Raw genomic sequence first — 21,160 nt, forward strand, 5'->3', positions numbered from 1 at the left:
ACGTCAATAATTTAGGATTTATCTTGTGCTTTAGTTTTCTGGAAGTGTATATAAAACACCTTGAAAGTAGGTTGACATGGTGTACTTCTCAGTCGGGTAACTTATGAATCTCTGTATTAGTTTTAAACATCTTTTGAATATGACCTCGATAATGGTTCAGGTAGCATTTCTAAATATACTGTTTTAGGTCATCAACTTTGTGTTGAGTGGCGAAGGAATCATTGCCATATATGTGGGTAAAACTTGCTGTGTAAATTTGATCTGATTCCTTAACCTTTCTCAGCCTTCCATTTCAATTTCTGTAACATAAAGATGTTCTTACTTTGCAGGGCTATCACAAGGATTGAGGGAGATGACAGATAGTAGTTTAGGGTACACGGTTGACCCATATGTTAGTTGTTAGTTATTTCTCTGCCTCCCTCTGTCTTCTCTTTTTTCCTCTTTTCTTTCTTCTCTATTCTTTTTTTCTCTTTCCTCCTTTCTCTGTCCTTTCATTGATATATAAAAATCTGCACATATTTAATGTATACAATTTGAGTTTGGACATGCATGCACCTGTGCAGCCATCACCACGATCAAGGTAATAGGCGTACTGATCACCTCCAAAAGTTTCCTTGTGCCTCTTTGTTTCTTGTTTTTGTTGTATTTTGATTTTTTCTGTCCTTCAGAAGCAGTTTTTTGGTAAGAAATAACAAGGTATTCTGAGTCCAGCGTGTGACCAAACCCATCATATAGGTAAAAAGCATACATCACTTAAAAGGGACTAAGGAATACTAATTCCTTAAGGATGAGAGTGTTCAAGATACACAAAGGATGTGGTTAATGTTGAGTGAGCAGTACAGAGGTCAGAGAGGTCATGTTGGCCAGGGTATACAAGAGTCAACTGAGCAAGATTGGATTTGAAAAAATAGTTGAGTTTAAGTTGGAGGAACTCAAATGGGGATGTCCAGGGCAGTTGGGGAAGAGCAAGGTTGACAAATAAAATTGAGAAATCACTTGTTCCGGGGGACTAGAGAAGCTGTGAGGATAAGTCACATCCCTGCGGAGAAGCAAGAACACCAGAGATTTGGAGGACAGAGACAATTAAAGACAATTAAGACTCATTTATTTATTGATTCCTTCAACTCAGGAAGTACAGTTGACCCCTGAACAACATGGGTTTGAACTGTGCGGGTCCACTTACTTGTGGATTCCCCCCCCCCCCCCCAAATGTGTACTACAGCACTACACAATCCAAAGTTGGTTGAATCCCTGGATGTGGAACTGTGGGTATAGAGGACTGACTATAAAATTATATCCGGATTTTTGACTGTATGGAAGGTTGGCGCCCCTAAACCCCGTGTTCAAGGGTCAGCTGTAATTGTTGAATGAATGGAAGGTAGTAGGAATAGGAAGGGACACTGGGCAGCCAGCAAGTGAAGAGAACCATGTGGGCTCTGAGTTGTTACAGGAGGAGCATTCAGGGTCTGGCCCGAGTTGTTTCTAACCCTGCTGCTTGACTGTCAGTGTGGCACTGCCCATGCCGTTTAGCCTTTGTGGAGCTCAGTTTCCTTGTCTGTAAACCTTGCTCAACGCTGTTGTGAGCTGCTTCTCCATCAGTGCTCTTTTTCTTTTACCTCCCTTTCCACCTCTTCCTTTTTCTTGGTTTAGGACTTTTTCTATTTCTGCCACGTTTCTTTCTTAGGCTTCTTTGAAACTTTATCAGTTAGCTTTGTGTGTTTCCCCCTCTGTGTTTGTTTATGTGTTTACTACTTGTAATTCACTGGGGTATTTGTATGGATTTTATTAGATACTAACTACACTGGCTGCTGCATAGGTGTAACCTTTAGAATATTATCTTCTAAATTGGTATTGTAGGCATAAAACAGTTCATTTTTCTGCATTGCTGTTTCTAGGTTATAAAATACTCAGTTATCACTTTGGCCAGAATTATGAAAAATTCCTACTTCAACCAGAGAAGTTTCTTATTTTTACTTATTTTACTTTCATCAGGATTGAAGTGATCCTCATTCTGGACCCTGACTTTGGCTATTTTTTTTAATGTAACATTAAAACAATCAGAAATCTTTCTCTTCTTTTTGGAAACTGACTTGATCTCTGAACTTATTACCTCCTGTTTGGGGGAAGCTTGGGGTAGTCGAGTTCTTTCTAAAATGAAGTAAGGAGTTTATTTTAGTTCCATGGAAAACCAGAATGAACCAGAATGAATTAATCTTACAACTGTACTTGACATTAATTGCAGTTATACCACATGGACCATAATACACGGAATTATTATTTGTTACATATTCACAATACTTCCGTAAGTCATTTTCCTTTCGTACTGAAACTTTCCACATTGCTAGTGTGTTAGAGTCTAGGAATTTGTATTCATCATTGACTCTGAAACTAGGCCTGACTTCTAACCTGATGCCTGTTTAGACTCTCCTGCCTAGTATTCTCCTTAGAAATTCCAGATGTTTATTTGTAAATCACTTTCTGAGGCATAAAAAGAATACCTGTTTTCTCCAACATCTTGAGTTGGGAGGGTTGTGAGAGGTAGTAGCTGGTTGGGAGTGAGGTGTGAGGTCAGAGAGGGGAGCTCATGGGACCCCAGGTATAAGGAGTGAGGTTGGCGTGATAGAGGGGAGCGATGCAGGGCTTGAGCTTTACGACCACATTGGCACTTGAATTCCCAAATCTGACTCCACCTCATTTTAGTTTTGCAACCACAGCAGATTACCTCCAAGCGTCAATTTCTTTGAGATAAGGATGGTCTCTGTCTTGCAGCGTACGTGTGCTCCGGGGTGTGCATGCAAGTCATCTCTGCAGTGCTGGAAGAAAACGTTAGAGTTAAAAAAAAAAAAGTCCATATTTTATGCATGATTTGTGGTGTTTATAGTATGCTAGAAAAATAACACATATGTACAGTGTTAAAGGTGCACATGTTTGCAATGCCAGCAGTTTTACCAAAAGGGGCTTGTTGTGACCCTTAAAGTTTAGAGACCCTGAGCTAGTAGATAAAAGCTAGGCCCATGCTCGGAGGCTTATTAGTTTGGGGGCAGCATTATATATAGATGAATTGGGGATGGGGTTGAAGAACTTGGGTTATTTGGCTCTGGGAAATGAAGGGTATCAGATTTAGGGAGCACGTCTCTGCAAGTTCATTTGAAAAATGGTAGACATAGTGAATCTGGCATGGGTAATGATTTGAGTTACTTTGTGAAAGTTTTAAACTGTATATTCTTACATTATCTCAGTGTTAGAAGATTACATGGTAGAAATTTGGGTGGGACATAACCCAGAAAAGTGAGTCAGTGTTTAGGGAATTGCTCTTGATATGCATGGGTAGTTTACCCACAGATAACTGAGAGCTGGCTAACTTAATGTTTGTTTATATTGTATGATGCCAGAGGACAGGCTTGTTAACTATAGGTGATTAATTACAGTTTTGTGTTTCATGCTCTCAATTTCAAATTGCTTTATGAAATAAATGTATTTGCTATCTTTTCTTTTTAGATAAGTCTAAAACATAATGTGTTTGTTTTGGGCTCCTTTAAGGGAGAGTAGCTGTTTAACGTGGAAAGTAAGCATCTCTGAGGACGGGGATACTTGTTAGTTACTGATGCACGTCCAGTGCCCAGCACATAGAAGACACTCATATTTGTTGTTAGAATCCATCTCTGCATCCCTGTCGCCTAGCACAACAATGAACATGAGATACTCAGTAAATGTTTATTAAATTGAATTGAAAGATTTGAGCATAATACCAGAAAAATTTTGGAAGGCCAAAAACCTGACATCAAAATGACCAGTGTACACTTATTAGTGGGAGCTCAGGAATTCTGAAAGAGTAGACTTGCTTTTGATATGCATTTGAGTAGCTCACTGGTTGAGTAATAGGTATAGTTACAATTTAAAAATTATGTGATAAAGAAAGCAAGAAAGTGTTATGGATTGTCTCGGGCCAGGCCAGCTGCTTGTTGTACTTTAATATCATAACCACTTGTAGCCTTTGACACTCTTGACCATGCCCTCATTGACCCTTATGTCTGCCTTTGGCTTCTAGGACATGCTCTTGGTTTCTTTACCCTTCTAGCTGGCTTTTATAATAACTGTCTTTAATCCTTTTATCTTATAACTGAGTATACTATTTTTGAGGGATTCCATGGTTTCAACTCTAATATGGTTAGAGTCAGTGATGATTCTAAAATAAACATCTTCAGTTCTGTCTGGAGCCCCAGTCTTGTATTTCTGACAATATTGTGACTATCTTTTCTGGCCATTTCCCCAGACTTAATATCCTACCCTATACTCATGTACTCATATGTATCTGTTCTTCTTCCTGTATTCCTCATATCTATTGCAAGTCATCCAATATTCCAGAAGTGTTGACTTTAATCTTCAAAGATGAATCTTCACATCTCACCACATCCTATTACCTCAGAAAAGTCTCTCCAGTTGGTCCTCGTACTTCTGTATCTACTGCCCTAAACCCTGGACCTCATCATCCTTTCTTGGGCTATTGTAGTAACTACATACCGGGAATCTTTTGTGCTTTGTTCTGTTTGTTGACCCAAGTAGTCATTCTGAAAAAACAAATTTGGTCAAGTGCCTTGCTTCTTAAAACCTGTCTCTGCAACATATTCCTCTATTCCATTTTCATTTCTACCTTACCTCAATTTCCTGTGTTCCAACTATCTCAAGCTACTTGTGATTCCTTATTCTCTGCCCCTTCATGCCTCTGTGTGTCAGGCAGGAGTGGAGGGTGGAAATGGGGCACAGAGGGATTGAGTTAGCGCTTGTCTGTGGGACCAGGGAGGCCTTCACATGGAGGCTTCAGCTGAATCTTAAAGAATGAGTTTACTTTGGCAGGCCTTTTAGTTTCTTTTAATTCTATCAAATTCTTTTAATTCAATCCCAGTTCCAGGTTCTAGAGAGAATATTAGTGAACCAACACATCAGTGCTTTCGTTACAGGCCTCACTGGTCATAGGCTCCTGGATCCCTGTGGATGCCTGTGTTTGCCAGTCAACTGGGGTAGAGATGGGCGTGAAGTGGCGTAGTTCAAACGAAACCAGTGCTTCTCTTCCCAACAGAGCTGTAGGCCAGGCAGTGTGGGCTGTGTAGGCTACCGTGATAGCACTGGAGATGGTTTTATAATGAGAAAAAAGACTTAGGAACAAATCCTTTTTGGGACATGGGAGCTGTGGAAGAGGTATTGCTAGGCTGATTGTTTGTTTCAGGGATGTGTTCCTCATCTTTCTAGGACTCACATTCAGCCATTGGCTCAATTCTGGTTTTACTTTGATGCTGTTTAATTTATTGAATAATCTATCCTTCACTCATTGATCTGAAACGCCACCGTCATTAAGTGTAAATGTCCCACGACTATTTCTAGTTTTTACAATTCTGTACCAGAACAGTTAGTGTTAGTTTTGGCATCTAATAGGCTGGTATGGGCTAAGTATTCTTGTTTTCAAATTTTCTTAGTTAATCTTAAAATGTTTCTTCTAGATAAACCTTGGAACTAGTATATCAACTAGCCATACAGAATTGACAAAGTCCTAGTAGGATTTTGATTGGGATTGTATTTGGTTTATAGGTTAATTTTGGTGGAGTTATAGTTATCCTTTCTACCTGGGACCTAGTCTGTCTTTCCATGTATGCAAGTCTTTTAGTGTCTATCAGTAGTATTATATATATATATTTATATATATATATATATACACACACACACGTATATAAAATCTTTTTCCTTTTTATTTTCTAACTGGTTATTACTACTGTATAGGAAAATGATTGGTTTTTGTTGTCTACCTAGTATCCAGATATCTTAATGAACTTTCTCTCTGGTTGGATAATTTTCAGATGATTCTTTTGGATTTTCTTGTCAGACATTAATTATCTGCAAACAGTGATTATTGTGTGTCTGTCTCCTTTTCCAGTATTCCTATTCCTCATTTCTTTTTTTCATCATTGCATTGGCTAGACTGCAGTGCTGTCCATAAGAAATGCAATTAGAGCCACAAATGCGAACCATATCTGTAGTAGTTTAAATTTCTAGTAGGTATCTTAAGTAAAGAAGAAACAGGTAACTTTAATATATTTTATTTAATCCAGTATATTCAACATATAATCAATATAAAAATGATTAATGAGATGTTTTACATTTTCTTCATACTAAGTCTTTGCAAGTCCACGCGTATTTTACATTTAGAGCACATCTCAATTTGGACAAGCCACACTTCAAGTGTTAAGTAGCTCCATGTGGCTGATGACTACAGGGCTAGAGCCTTTTTAACAGTGTTAAATAATTATAGTCACAACTGGCCTCCTTGTCTTAATTCCTGACTTTAATGGAAATTTGAGTCTGATGTTTGCTATTGGTTTCTGATATGCTTTTATTAAGTTGAAGTTTTCTTTTGTTTCTGAGTAAGAAGTTCCTTTTAATAATTGACGGTGATGGGGAAATTGGGCAGCCACATGCAAAAGAATAAAACTGGCCCCACTATCTTATACCGTAAACAAAAATTAACTCAAAATGGATTAAAGACTTGAGTGTGAGACCTGAAGCCATAAAGCTCCTAGAAGAAAACATAGGTGGTAAACTCCTTGACAGGTCTTGGTGGTAATTTTTTGAATCTGCCACCAAAAGCAAAAGCAACAAAAGCAAAAATAAATAGGTGGGACTACATTAAACTAAAAAACTTTTGCACAGCAAGGGAAACATCAACAAAAAAGGCAGCCTATTTAATGGGAGAAAATATTTGCAAATCATCTATCAGATAAGGGGCTAATATCCAGAATATATAAAGAACTGATACAACTGAACAGCAGAAACAAAACAAAACAAAAAACAACACAACCACAAAAACCGATTGAAAAATGGACAGAAGATCCAAGTAGATATTTTTCCAAAGACATACAGATGGCCAACAGATGAGTGAAAAAATGCTCTACATCATCATTCATCAGGGAATTGCAAATCAAAACCACAGTGAGAGATCTCCTCATACCTGCTAGAATGACAGTTATCAAATAGACAAGAAATAACAGTGTTGACAAGGATGTGGAGAAAAGGGAACCCTTGTGCACTATTGATGGGGATGTAAATCAGTGCATCCAGTATGGAAAACAGTATGGAAGTTCCTCAAAACATTGAGAATAGAACTAACATATAATTCAGCAGTTCCACTCCTGGATATTTATCTGAAGAAAATGAAAACACTAATTCAAAAAGATATGTGCATCCCCATGTTCACTGCAGCACTATTTATAATAGCCAAGATATGGAAACAACTTAAGGTGTCCATCAGTGGAGGAATGGATAAAGAAGACCTGTATATACACAGTGGAATATTAGGCATTAAAAAGAATGAAATCCTGCCATTTTTGACAAAATGGATGGACCTTGAGGGCATTATACCAAGTGAAATAACTCAGAGAAAGATAGACACCATGTGATCTCTCTTTTATGTGGAATCTTCAAACAAACAAACAAACAAAAGCTAAGGTCATAGATACAGAGAACGGATTGGTAGCTGGCCAGAGGTAGGGGTTGGGGGAGGGAGAAATTAGCTGTTTTGGCAAAAGTTAATAATATTTATTTTTCTTAAATACTTAAAAAAAACATATACTGACATGATTACACCTTTCTGCCCCACTTAAACTGTTAATATAAATAATGATAATAATAGAGTTCTGTAGTATAATACAAGAGATATATAAGGTTTTTGTCCCCACTCTTGGCACAGAGCTCCTGAGACCCTTGGAATTTCCTGATTGTTAGGAGTACCTTTTATTCATAAAAGCTCCTTTGGATCACACCCTAGTTTACGCTAATGCAGTGACTTAGGATGGAGTCCCTAGAGCATCTCAGGATGGAGCTGGTCACCAGAAAGACCAAGTGATTAGAGGTTTGAACTTTCAGCCCTACTCACCGACCTCCTGCAAGGAGTGAGGGGGCTGGAGACTGAGCTTTATACAAACTCTTGAACAAGGGGATATTCAGTAAGCTTCCGAGACGGTGAGCATTTCTGTCCAGGTGCTGGGGAGGCGGCACACCTGGAGAGGGTTTGGAAGCTCTGCTGCATACCTTCCTCCCCATCCCTTGCCCTGTGCATCTCTTCCGTTTGTCTGTTTCTGAGTTGTATGCTTTATAATGAACTGGAAAACATAAGTAAAGAGTGTTCCTGAGTTCTTTGAGCCATCCTAGTAAGTTATTGAACCTGAGGAGGGGTTTGTGGGAATCCCTATTTATAGCTGGCCAGAGACTTGTAACTACCAAGTGGGGAACAGTCTTGTGGGACTAACCCCTTACTTAAGCTGTGGGATATAGCTCTTATGAAATAGATTACAAAACTTAGACCAATTCTGGCTTAAAAATTATCTCTAACTTTTATCAAAAGAGTGTACACACACGGTGGAAGACTTTTTAAAGTAATTTCTTGGCAGAGTGTGTTTGTGGAATTAAATTTCGTGAGTCCGTGTGTGTCTGAAAATGTCTTTATTCTACCTGCAGTTGAACAGGAATGTAGATGGGAGTAGAGTTCTGGATTAAAATTTCCCTAAAAAGTCTGTAAGGCAGGGCTTCCCTGGTGGCGCAGTGGTTGAGAGTCCGCCTGCCGATGCAGGGGACACGGGTTCGTGCCCCGGTCCGGGAGGATCCCACATGCCGCGGAGCGGCTGGGCCCGTGAGCCATGGCCGCTGAGCCTGCGCGTCCGGAGCCTGTGCTCCGCAACGGGAGAGGCCACAACAGTGAGAGGCCCGCGTACCGCAAAAAAAAAAAAAGTCTGAAGGCATTGTTCATAGCCTTCTAGCGTCCAGTACTGTGGAGACATCTGCTGCCAGTATGATTCTTATTCCTTTTTAGGAAGGGTGGCTATACATCCTGGTTTGTCTGGAATACCTTCAAATTTATCTTATAGTAGTACATGCTTTTATTCCCCAAAATATCCTTCTTTGTTGATTAATTATAGAATCACCTTATTTGTAAGTGACCTGGTTTTTGTTTTTTGGAAGCTTTTAGGGTATTCTTATACCTGGTGCTCTGAGAATTCACAAGGCTGTGTTGAGAGTTCAGTTAATTTTTTTCCCCCCTTCATCCGCTCAGTACTCAGCAGGCCCTTTCAATTTGAAGACTAGTGTTCATCAGCTCTGGGATATCTTATTGCAGAATACTTCAGTAATTTTTACCTCTTCATTCTCTTTATTCTTTCTTTCTAAAACTCCTTTTAGTGGAACTTGGTCTTTGGGATTAATTTGACACCCAATTAGAAAAACAAAAACTTTTTAACCTCCTGTTCTCTACTTCATTGCCTTTGCTTTCCTTTCTGGGAAAATATTCCCAACCTCATTTTCTAATACATCTATTGACTTTTATTTTCAGGTGTTACTAACTTCCAAGAGCTTTTTCTTATTTTCAGTCCTTCTGTATACCATACTATTCTTGTTTCATCAACAAGATGGTCTCTTTTATCCCTTTGAGAATATTAATTACATGTGCATATTTAAAGTGTTTCCTACATTGTCTATCTCCATTTCATACCCTCCTCACACACACTTTCTGTTTTCATCTCTCACTGTGATTTTTTCCCCTCAAATATCTGGTGATCTAGAGCTTTATTTTCTGTCTGGATTTTTGGTTCTGATACATCTTCCTGTTTCTAGTTTTTTTCCATCAATACATTCTAAACATTGGCACTAGATTTAACATTATGAAACAGATCTGATTATCCCATTCACTTGCATAAAAATCTGAATGGGTCTTCAGAGATCTGGATAATGTCTAAACCACTTAGCGTGGCACACAGGGCAGTGGCAGTGAGGTACAGTGTTTTCTAGAGCTGCTGTCATGCCACAAATTTGGTGGCTTAAAACAACAGGAATTTATTCTCATAGTTAATAGAAGCTAAAAGTTTGAATCAGCATTACTGGGCTGAAATCAAGGTGTTGCCAGGGCTGAGCTCCCTCCTTCTAGAGAAGAAGCTGTTCCCGCCTCTTCTAGCTCTTCTAGCCTCTTCAGCCTCTGGGACTGCTGCAGTCCGTTGCTCCACTCGAGGCTTCTAGGCCAGCGTCTTCAAATCTCTTTGCTTCATCTTCACTGTGTATGTCAAATCTAGTGCTTCTGTCTTACAGGGACACTTGTGATGGCATTTAGGGCCCACTGGGTAATCGACGATTGTCTCCCCATCTCAAAAGCCTTAATTTAATAACACCTGCAAAGACCCATTTTCCAAATAAGGTAACATTTACAGGTTCCAGGGATTAGGACCTGATACCTTTGAGGTCGTTATTCAGCCTACAACAAATACTTAGAGTTTTCTTAAATTGCCCTTTTCTTGAATACCTCTGCTTTTCCAAATACTATTACTGCCTGCAGTTTCTTCTCTTCTTGCCTCCTTGGCCAAAAATGAATGGATCATTAAATCTTTGTTGAGGAGATTCAACAATTATTGAGGGTCAATTGAATACTAGGACTTGTCATATTAGAAAACAAAACAAGGTAAAGTAAACATGCACCTGTGTCAAACCTTCTCCGCGGCAAATTACTCAGAAGGGATTCACTAAGTCATAGGAATTTACACTTTTAGCTTTTGCTGCCAAATTGCTCTCCAAAGTGGCTGCACTTCCCCTAATAATGCCAAGAGCGATCTTGTTTCCTATAGCCTTGCCAATACTTGTGATTTTTTTTCATTAAAAGAAATCTGATAGGGGAAAATTATATTGTTTTAACTTGCATTTCCTGGATAACTAGTGATGTTGACCATGTTTTTCAAAGTTAAGAGGCGTTTGGATTTTTTCTCTGAATGTACATAGCGCATTTTTTCTATTACGTTGCCTTCTATTTATAGAAATTCGACAAATATATGTCGAATATGTCATATATGTTGTTGCTGTCCTCATTTACATAATGAGTAAACTGGCACAAGAAATAAGTAAATTGATAAGGTGCCCCCCTCACTCCCCATGGACAGATGGATAGATGAATGAAGATAGATGAATGAAGAAATGAATGAATGCGTCTAGAATCATAGCTATTAAAAAACAGAGCCGGGATTTTGGACCCACATATATCTGGTTTTAAGGCCTGTCCCTTTTAAAGTACATCTGGCTGTCTTGTAGCGAATGAGGAAATTAATAGTGAGGCAGTGGTGTGCTGAATTTTGACTCAAAATACTTAACCATTACTTACTAGCTCTGTGAGTTTGGGCTGATGTTAATATATTTTTTTAAGTAACTGTAATGATTCCTAACCTATCTGCTTTGAAGGTGATTGAGAAAATCATTGAGATGATATACAAAAGTATGGTATATACAATGAAATACTATTATAAAACTTACAAATTCTCCTTGACCATCATAACAGTGAGTGAAAAAACTCAACATACTTTATAAAAGTTTTGGATATACCTTTTTTAAAAAGGTAGACTTTATTTTTTAAGAGTAGTTTCAAGTTCAAAATTGAGCAGAAGGTAGTGAGATTTCCCACGTATCCCCTGTCCTCCCATATGCACAGCCTCCCCCGGTTTCAGCGTCCTGCACCAGACGTCCTGCACATTTATTACAATCGATGAACCTACACTGATGCATTGTTACCATGCACAGTCCTCAGTTTACATTAGAGGTCACTTTTTTTTTTTTTTAAATGAAAGTAATCTACCTTTTTTTTAAAAAAAATTATTTATTTATTTATTTTTGGCTGTGTTGGGTCTTCATTTCCGTGCGAGGGCCTTCTCCAGTTGTGGCAAGCGGGGGCCACCCTTCATGGCGGTGCGCGGGCCTCTCACTCTCTCGGCCTTTCTCGTTGCGGAGCACAGGCTCCAGATGCGCAGGCTCAGCAGTTGTGGCTCACGGGCCCAGTTGCTCCGCGGCATGCGGGATCCTCCCAGACCAGGGCCCGAACCCGCGTCCCCCGCATTAGCAGGCAGACTCTCAACCACTGCGCCACCAGGGAAGCCCTAGAGGTCACTCTTGGTGTTGTACGTTCCATGGATTTTGGCAAATATGTAATGTCGTATATCTACCATTATAGTATCGTACAGAGTAGTTCCACTGCTCTGAAAATCCTCTCTGCTCTGCCTGTTCATCCCTTCTTTCTCCTTAACCCTAGGCAACATTTTGCTGTCTCAGTAGTCCCAATCCTGTCTCCGTAGCTTTGCCTTATCCAGAATGTCATATAGTTGGAATCATATAGTATGTAACCTTTCAGATTGACTTCTTTCACTTAGTAATCTGCATTTGAGTTTCCTCTATCTTTTCATGGCTTAATGGCTCATTTCTTTTTAGTGCTGAATAACATTCCATTGCCTGGATGTAGCAGTTACACATTCACTTGCTGAAGGACATCTTAGTTACTTCCAAATTTTGGCATTTACAAATAAAGCTGCTATAAACAGTTGTGTGCAGCTTTTTTGTCTAGACATACATTTTCAACTCATTTGAGTAAATACCAAGGAGATCAGTTGCCGGATCATACGGTAAGAGTCTGTTTAGTTTTGTAAGAAACTGCCCAACTGTCATCCAAAGTGGCTGCACCATTCTGCATTCCCACCAGCAGTGATGGAGAGTTCCTGTTGCTCTGCATTCTTGTAGCATTTAGTGATGTTAGTATTTTGGATTTTGGTTATACTAATAGGTGTGTAGTGGTATATACAACATGCTTTTTTGGTAAAAGTTTACATGATAACATGTCATTTGCTAGTATAATAGATGATGTTTCCAGAAAAACTCAACAGAAATTTTCCCGTGAGGTTTGGAGATAGAGATATCTCCAGGAAAAGGTTGATATTTGGCTCTATGATTAACCAGATGAGGAGTAGTAATGCTTGCCTTCATGTGTTTGTTTTGACAGGTATTGAAACAAAGGCCCATATTTGAAGGCACTAGTACCTCCTACCATTGTCAACCGGTAAAGTGTTTAATTTTATTTAACTACAAAGTTTCTATTATTAGGTGTAAAATGTATTAAGTTAAAACCAAATGTGGGTAAACTGTCAAAGAAAAAATTATTTTCTCTCCATTTTGTGATTGTAGAATTATGAAAGTTATGAGAAAGTAGCTTTTATACTAATTTTAATTCCATGTAAGCCCATTGGAACATTGAGCCATGTTATTCAGCAATATTATTGATATTGACCTTCCTTTCCTCAATTTGAATATCACTAAGCATCTCTGCAAAAGTTTGAACCTCAGTATCCTCTTTATTTGGCGAAGTTCAGCACTAATTAGACTGGTAGCACCATGTCAACACGTGATGGTCCTTTGAAATTTGTGTTTTATTTAAAATTTCAAACTGGACATTTTAACAGAAATTGTAGGTTGAAGGCCAGTAAAACAGTGGATTTTTTGTTGTTGTTTTTTGTTTGTTTTTTAACATCTTTACTGGAGTATAACTGCTTTACAATGGTGTGTTAGTTTCTGCTGTAGAACAAAGTGAATCAGCTGTACATAAACAATATCCCTATATCATCTCCCTCTTGCATCTCCCTCCCACCCTCCCTATCCTACCCCTCTAGGTGGACACAAAGCATCTAGCTGATCTCCTTGTGCTATGTGGCTGCTTCGCACTAGCTATCTGTTTTACGTTTGGTAGTGTATATATGTCCATGCCACTCTAGTTTCTAGGTCCATCCACCTCACTACAGATAACTCAGTTTCGTTTCTGTTCATGGCTGAGTAATATTCCGTTGTATATATGTGCCGCATCTTCTTTATCCATTCATCTGTCGATGGACACTTAGGTTGCTTCCATGTCCTGGCTATTGTAAATAGAGCTGCAGTGAACATTGTGGTGCATGACTCTTTTTGAATTATGGTTTTCTCAGGGTATATGCCCAGTAGTGGGATTGCTGGGTCACATGGTAGCTCTATTTTTAGTTTTTTTAAGGAACTTCCATACTGTTCTCCATAGTGACTGTATCAATTTACATTCCCAGCAACAGTGCAAGAGGGTTCCCTTTTCTCCACACCCTCTCCAGCATTTATTGTTTCTAGATTTTTTGATGACGGCCATTCTGACTGGTGTGAGATATCTCATTGTAGTTTTGATTTGCATTTCTCTAATGATTAATGAAGTTGAGCACTCTTTCATGTGTTTGTTGGCAATCTGTATATCTTCTTTGGAGAAATGTCTATTTAGGTCTTCTGCCCATTTTTGGATTGGGTTGTTTGTTTTTTTGTTATTGAGCTGCATGAGCTGCTTGTAAATTTTGGAGATTAATCCTTTGTCAGCTGCTTCATTTGAAAATATTTTCTCCCATTCTGAGGGCTGTCTTTTGGTCTTGTTTATGGTTTCCTTTGCTGTGCAAAAGCTTTGAAGTTTCATTAGGTCCCATTTGTTTATTTTTGTTTTTCTTTCCATTTCTCTAGGAGGTAGGTCAAAAAGGATCTTGCTCTGATTTATGTCATAGAATGTTCTGCCTATGTTTTCCTCTAAGACTTTTATAGTGTCTGGCCTTACATTTAGGTCTTCAATCATTTTGAGTTTATTTTTGTGTATGGAGTTAGGGAGTGTTCTAATTTTATTCTTTTACATGTAGCTGTCCAGTTTTCCAAGCATTACTTATTGAAGAGGCTGTTTTTTCTCCACTGTATATTCTTGTCTCCTTTATCAAAGATAAGGTAACCATTTGTGTGTGGGTTTATCTCTGGACTTTCTGTCCTGGTCCATTGATCAGTATTTCTGTTTTTGTGCCAGTACCATACTGTCTTGATTACTGTAGCTTTGTAGTATAGTCTGAAGTCAGGGAGCCTGATTCTTCCAGCTCCGTTTTTCTTTCTCAAGATTGCTTTGGCTATTCCGGGTCTTTTGTGTTTCCATACAAATTGTGAAATTTTTTGTTCTAGTTCTGTGAAAAATGCCAGTGGTAGTTTGATAGGGATTGCATTGAATCTGTAGATTGCTTTGGGTAGTAGAGTCATTTTCACAATGTTGATTCTTCCAATCCAAGAACATGCTATATCTCTCCACCTGTTTGTATCATCTTTAATTTCTTTTATCAGTGTCTTATAGTGTTCTGCATACAGGTCTTTTGTCTCTTTAGGTAGGCTTATTCTTAGGTATTTTATTCTTTTTGTTGCAGTGGTAAATGGGAGTGTTTCCTTAATTTCTGTTTCAGATTTTTCATCATTAGTGCATAGGAATGCAAGAGATTTCTGTGCATTAATTTTTTATACTGCTACTTTACCAGATTCATTGATTAGCTCTAGTAGTTTTCTGGTAGCATCTTTGGGATTCTCTATGTGTAGTATCATGTCATCTGCAAACAGTGACAGCTTTACTTCTTTTCCGATTTGGATTCCTCTTATTTCTTTTTCTTCTCTGATTGCTGTGGCTAAAACTTCCAAAACTATGATGAGTAAGAGTGGTGAGAGCGGGTAACCTTGTCCTGTTCTTGATCTTAGTGGAAATGGTGTCAGTTTTTCACCATTGAGAACAATGTTGGCTGTGGGTTTGTCATATATGGCCTTTATTATGTTGAGGTAAGTTCCCTCTTTGCCTACTTCCTGGAGAGTTTTTATCATAAATGGGTGTTGAATTTTGTTAAAAGCTTTTTCTGCATCTACTGAGATGATCGTATGGGTTTTCTCCTTCAATTTGTTAATATGGTTTATCACACTGATTGATTTGCGTATATTGAAGAATCCTTGCATTCCTGGGATAAACCCCTCTTGATCATGGTGTACGATCCTCTTAATGTGCTGTTGGATTCTGTGTGCTAGTATTTTGTTGAGGATTTTTGCATCTATGTTCATCAGTGACATTGGTCTGTAGTTTTCTTTTTTTGTGACATTTGTCCGGTTTTGGTATCAGGATGATGGTGGCCTCATAGAATGAGTTTGGGAGTGTTCCTCCCTCTGCTATATTTTGGAAGAGTTTGAGAAGGATAGATGTTAGCTCTTCTCTAAATGTTTGATTGAATTCGCCTATGAAGTCATCTGGTCCTGGGCTTTTGTTTGTTGGAAGATTTTTAATCACAGTCTCAGTTTCAGTGTTTGTGATTGGTCTTTTCATATTTTCTGTTTCTTCCTGGTTCAGTCTCGGAAGGTTGTGCTTTTCTAAGAATTTGTCCATTTCTGCCAGGTTGTCCATTTTATTGGCATGTAGTTGCTTGTAGTAATCTCTCATGATCCTTTGTATTTCTGCAGTGTCAGTTGTTACTTCTCCTTTTTCATTTCTAATTTTATTGATTTGAGTCTTCTCCCTTTTTTTCTTGATGAGTCTGGCTAATGGTTTATCAATTTTGTTCATCTTCTCAAAAGAACCAGCTTTTAGTTTTATTGATCTTTGCTATCGTTATCTTCGTTCCTTTTTCATTTATTTCTGATCTGATCTTTATGATTTCTTTCCTTGTACTAACTTCGGGGTTTTTTGGTTCTTTTTCTAATTGCTTTAGCTGTAAGGTTAGGTTGTTTATTTGAGATGTTTCTTGTTTCTTGAGGTAGGATTGTATTGCTATAAATTTCCTTCTTAGAACTGCTTTTGCTGTGTCCCATAGGTTTTGGTTTGTCACGTTTTCATTGTCATTTGTTTATAGGTATTTTTTGATTTTCTCTTTGATTTCTTCAGTGATCTCTTGGTTATTTAGTGTATTGTTTAGCCTTCATGTGTGTGTTATTTTTTTGTTTTTTTTTACAGATTTTTTTCCTGTAATTGATGTCTAGTCTCATAGCATTGTGGTTGGAAAAGATTCTTGATAAGATTTCAGTTTTCTTAAATTTACCAGTGCTTGATTTGTGACCCAAGATATGATCTGTCCTGGAGAATGTTCCATGAGCACTTGAGAGGAAATTGTATTCTGTTGTTTTTAGATGGAATGTCTTATAAATATCAATTAAGTCCATCGTGTTTAATGTATCATTTAAAGCTTGTGTTTCCTTATTTATTTTCATTTTGGATGATCTGTCCATTGGTGAAAGTGGGGTGTTAAAGTCCCCTACTGTGATTGTATTACCGTCGATTTCCCCTTTTATGGCTGTTAGCATTTGCCTTAAGTATTGAGGTCCTCCTTTTGGGTGCATAAATATTTACAATTGTTATATCTTCTTCTTGGATTGATCCCTTGATCATTATGTAGTGTCCTTCTTTGTCTCTTCTAATAGTCTTTATTTTAAAGTCTATTTTGTCTGATATGAGAATTGCTACTCCAGCTTTCTTTTGATTTCCATTTGCATGGAATATCTTTTTCCATCCCCTCACTTTCAGTCTGTACGTGTCCCTAGGTCTGCTATGGGTCTCTTGTAGACAGCATATACATGGTCTTGTTTTTGTATCCATTTAGTCAGTCTATGTTTTTTGGTTGGAGCATTTAATCCATTTACATTTAAGGTAATTATTGATATGTGTGTTCCTCTTACCACTTTCTTAATTGTTTGGGTTTGTTATTATAGGTCTTTTCCTTCTCTTGTGTTTCCTGCCTAGAGAAGTTCCTTTAGCATTTGTTGTAAAGCTGGTTTGGTGGTGCTGAATTCTCTTAGCTTTTGCTTGTCTGTAAAGGTTTTAATTTCTCTGTCGAATCTGAATGAGATTCTTACGTGGTAGAGTGATCTTGGTTGTAGGTTTTTCTCTTTCATCAGTTTACATATGTCCTGCCGTTCCCTTCTGGCTTACAGATTTTCTGCTGAAAGATCAGCTGTTAACCTTATGGGGATTCCCTTGTATGTTATTTGTTGCTTTTCTCTTGCTGCTTTTAATATTTTTTCTTGCTATTTAATTTTTGATAGTTTGATTAATATGGTCTTGGCATGTTTCTCCTTGGATTTATCCTATATGGGACTCTCTGTGCTTCTTGGACTTGATTATTTCCTTTCCCATATTAGGGAAGATTTCAACTGTAATCTCTTCATATATTTTCTCAGTCTCTTTTTTTTATCTCTTCTTCTTCTGGGACTCTTGTAATTCGAATGTTGGTGCGTTTAATGTTGTCCCAGAGGTCTCTGAGAAAGTCCTCAATTCTTTTCATTCTATTTTCTTTATTCTGCTCTGCAGTAGTTATTTCCAGTATTTTATCTTCCAGGTCACTTACCCATTCTTCTGCCTTAGTTATTCTGCTATTGATTCCTTCTAGAGAATTTTTAATTTCATTTATTGTGTTGTTCATCATTGTTTGTTTGCTCTTTAGTTCTTCTAGGTCCTTGTTAAATGTTTCTTATATTTTGTCCATTGTGTTTCGAAGATTTTGGATCATCGTTACTCTCATTACTCTGAATTCTTTTTCAGGTGGACTGCCTATTTTCTCTTCATTTGTTTGGTCTGGTGGGTTTTTACCTTGCTCCTTCATCTGCTTTGTATTTCTCTGTTTCTCATTTTGCTTAACTTTCCTCGCTTGGGGTCTCCTTTTTGCAGGCTGCGAGTTGGTAGTTCCTGTTGTTTTTGGTGTCTGTCCCCAATGGGTAAGGTAGGTTCAGTGGGTTGTGTAGGCTTCCTGGTGGAGGAGACTGGTGCCTTTGTCCTGGTGGATGAGGCTGGATCTTGTCTTTCTGGTAGGCAGGACCACTTCTGGTGGTGTGTTTTGCGGTGTCTGTGAACTTACTGTGATTTTAGGTAGCCTCTGTGCTAATGGATGGGGCTGTGTTCCTGTCTTGCTAGTTGTTTGGCATGGAGTGTCCAGCAGTGTAGCTTGCTGGTCATTGAGCGGAGCTGGGTCTTAGCATTGAGATGGAGATCTCTGGCAGAGCTTTCGCTATTTGATGTTACGTGGAGCTCGGAGGTCTCTGGTGGACCAGTGTCCTGAACTCAGCTCTCCCACCTCAGAGGCTCAGGCTTGGCACCCAGCTGGGGCACCAAGACTCTGTCAGCCACCCGGATGAACTGTGCCCTGAAGAGCAAGCATATCTTCTACCACCTGGTTATCAGGTTTAGAAAGTGAAATGAATGCCATTGCATTGTAGGCATTCAAAAACTCGCTTTCCGTGGATCCTCAAGTGCCGGAAGACCTGGCTTCACATGGACTGTAGACGTCATATGCCCGCGCCTGTGCCCACTGCATCCGCATGTGTCCAGCAGTGGAGTTTTTGTTAACCTGTAGCAAGATCTTCCTGTTAATTAGTTGTCATGGGGTAAAATATAGCATAGTTTTATTCTTTACTTACTGTGACTTGTGAAGTGAATTAGAGTTTGTGAAATTTTGGGGCAAGAATTTAAGGATCATGTGTCCAGGAAGTTTTTAGCATTCTGAGAAGTGAGGGTAAAGTTGGTTAGAACCGTTATAAGGAAGAGTCTATGTTTAAGTGCTTTGCAAATATAAGAGCAATAAGCGTTTTATCTCTTAGAATCATGATTGTTGACATTTATCTTCTATTTCAGAAGATCATTTCAGAATCTTTGCCCACAACTGTTGAGTTTACTGATTTTATATTTTCTACTGATTTTAAGAAATTACATGAAGAATGTTTATTACTAAAAACTGTAAACAGTATAAGAGTGTGTAAGTAAAAGGAATCTTCCCTGTCCCCTGTTTCTTTTGCTAGAGGTTACTCCTTACCAATTTGGAATGTGTCCTTCTAGACTTTTTACGTGCATATCCAAGGTTACCATCTTTTAATGAAGCAGGTATGATGGAGAAAGGCAAATACCTTGCCCATTGGTGTGCCTTTGTTTTACTTTAGACATTTCTTTGCCTACATCTTCTTGAGCGATATACTTGGCTAAATGAAGAATGCTTTGAAGTGACTAAATATATTGGAACACTGTTATTTTCTCTACAAATTTCTTTTAGCGAACATAAAAGGGAAATTCTTTGGAAACCCCAAACTTCAAATTTCTAGCTAAGAATAGATCAACATAGTTTAGATTTACATTGAAATTAAAATCGCAAAGTTAATTTACTGTGTACTGAACAACAGGTATTAAAGAGTAAAGCATTTATATAAATGACTGCAATTAGTGTTGCCTTTATTGAGGGTCAGCTAGATTGGGGTAGAGAAAGAAGTGGTTTTGGAAGTTTAGTCCATCTGTTTAGGGTGGGGGAGGGAAACAGTGCATGGAGAAAAAAGTGCTGTGGCAGAGTGACAAAGGTAACTTTGTCTCTCATAATTTTGCCTAGACTTGATCAGGTATCCAAAAAGAGGAAAAGAAATTCATCATTTTATGTAGGCTAACTGTATTATGAAGTAAATAGAATTTTATGGACTATTTGAGAAATCCAGTGTCTTGAATTATAAAACTTAGAACTCCACCTCTTCACATTTGGGAACTACTCATATTCAGAAGTTTTGTGACTTAAGATATGATGTAAAAATTGACCTGATTCACTTGTGTGCATATCCTTTGTGTAGTTGTTAGATTGAAGCATTTAAAACTCCTTAAGAAATTTGGAGAAGTAGATTTTGATTTGGGTTTTATTTTAATGCTACTTATTAGTAGTCCCCCCAAAAAATGACATGTAGAATTTAAAAGAGAATATTAACAAGTAGAATTGTATGTGAATAAATTTAGATTCATTATCACTGCTATTCAGTAGTGTTTTAAATCTATGTTACAGATTCACAGCAAGTTGATTACTCTTTTTCTTGATGTTCAGTTATACTGATTAAAAAAAAGGGAAATTCTATCCATGATTCTAGTGATTCATACTTAAATATTTTATAGAGTAGACAAGTTTTGATGGCCTTCAGGATTTCATCACTTACTTGATCCAGTAGTCCATATTCAGCTGGTAGCAGAAAGTGTTACTTTGTGCATTTAGTCACGCAGTAGAGAGAAATTATTCAGAGTATTTTCATGTGTATTTCAGTGAAAATGATGCATATTATAAGTTTGCAAGGAGATGGGGACAGCAGCGGTTTTGCCACTCCCTTGGTGTAACACGAAAAGGTTTCTTAGAGTCAGGCCAAATACTGCTCATAGGTATTGAAGGTGGATTCCTTTTTTTAACACCTTCTATTTTTTAAAACACAATCTAGTTTTTGAACATTGATGGAAAAACTGCAGAGGCCAGAAAACTGAGCACATCGGAGAGTGGTGGAGAGGAGTGGGAAGACAACGCTTTATCTTAGTAGCTTTGATTTTGAAACCTGTTTAGATAAAGCTTTATTAATGGTAAAATAATTGAGGATTTATGGAAAGAAGAAAATATTTTATGTAAATTAAACAGGGAAAAAATCATGAATAAAATACAAGTAAAAGACTATTGACTAAAGGAAGTAGTTGAATGTTTAAACCTTATTCTTAGCTATC

General features: G+C 38.0%; 1 protein-coding gene across 3 annotated transcripts in view; it reads left to right on the top strand.

Moving 5' to 3' along the window:
- ACSL3 (acyl-CoA synthetase long chain family member 3) overlaps window positions 1-21,160 on the top strand; it is an 82,513-nt gene that overhangs the window by 8,882 nt on the left and 52,471 nt on the right. For 2 of the 3 annotated variants that reach the window (XM_082841556.1, XM_082841558.1), the window contains exon 2: window positions 12,836-12,892. The exons of the other annotated variant lie outside the window; for it this stretch is intronic. The gene's annotated coding sequence lies outside the window, so the exon portion shown is untranslated. The remainder of the gene's footprint in view (window positions 1-12,835; window positions 12,893-21,160) is intronic. 3 annotated transcript variants of the gene reach the window in all.

This window comes from Leucopleurus acutus (assembly GCF_964270905.1).
Source record: "Leucopleurus acutus genome assembly, chromosome: 6".
NCBI classification, from domain to species: Eukaryota; Metazoa; Chordata; class Mammalia; order Artiodactyla; family Delphinidae; genus Leucopleurus; species Leucopleurus acutus.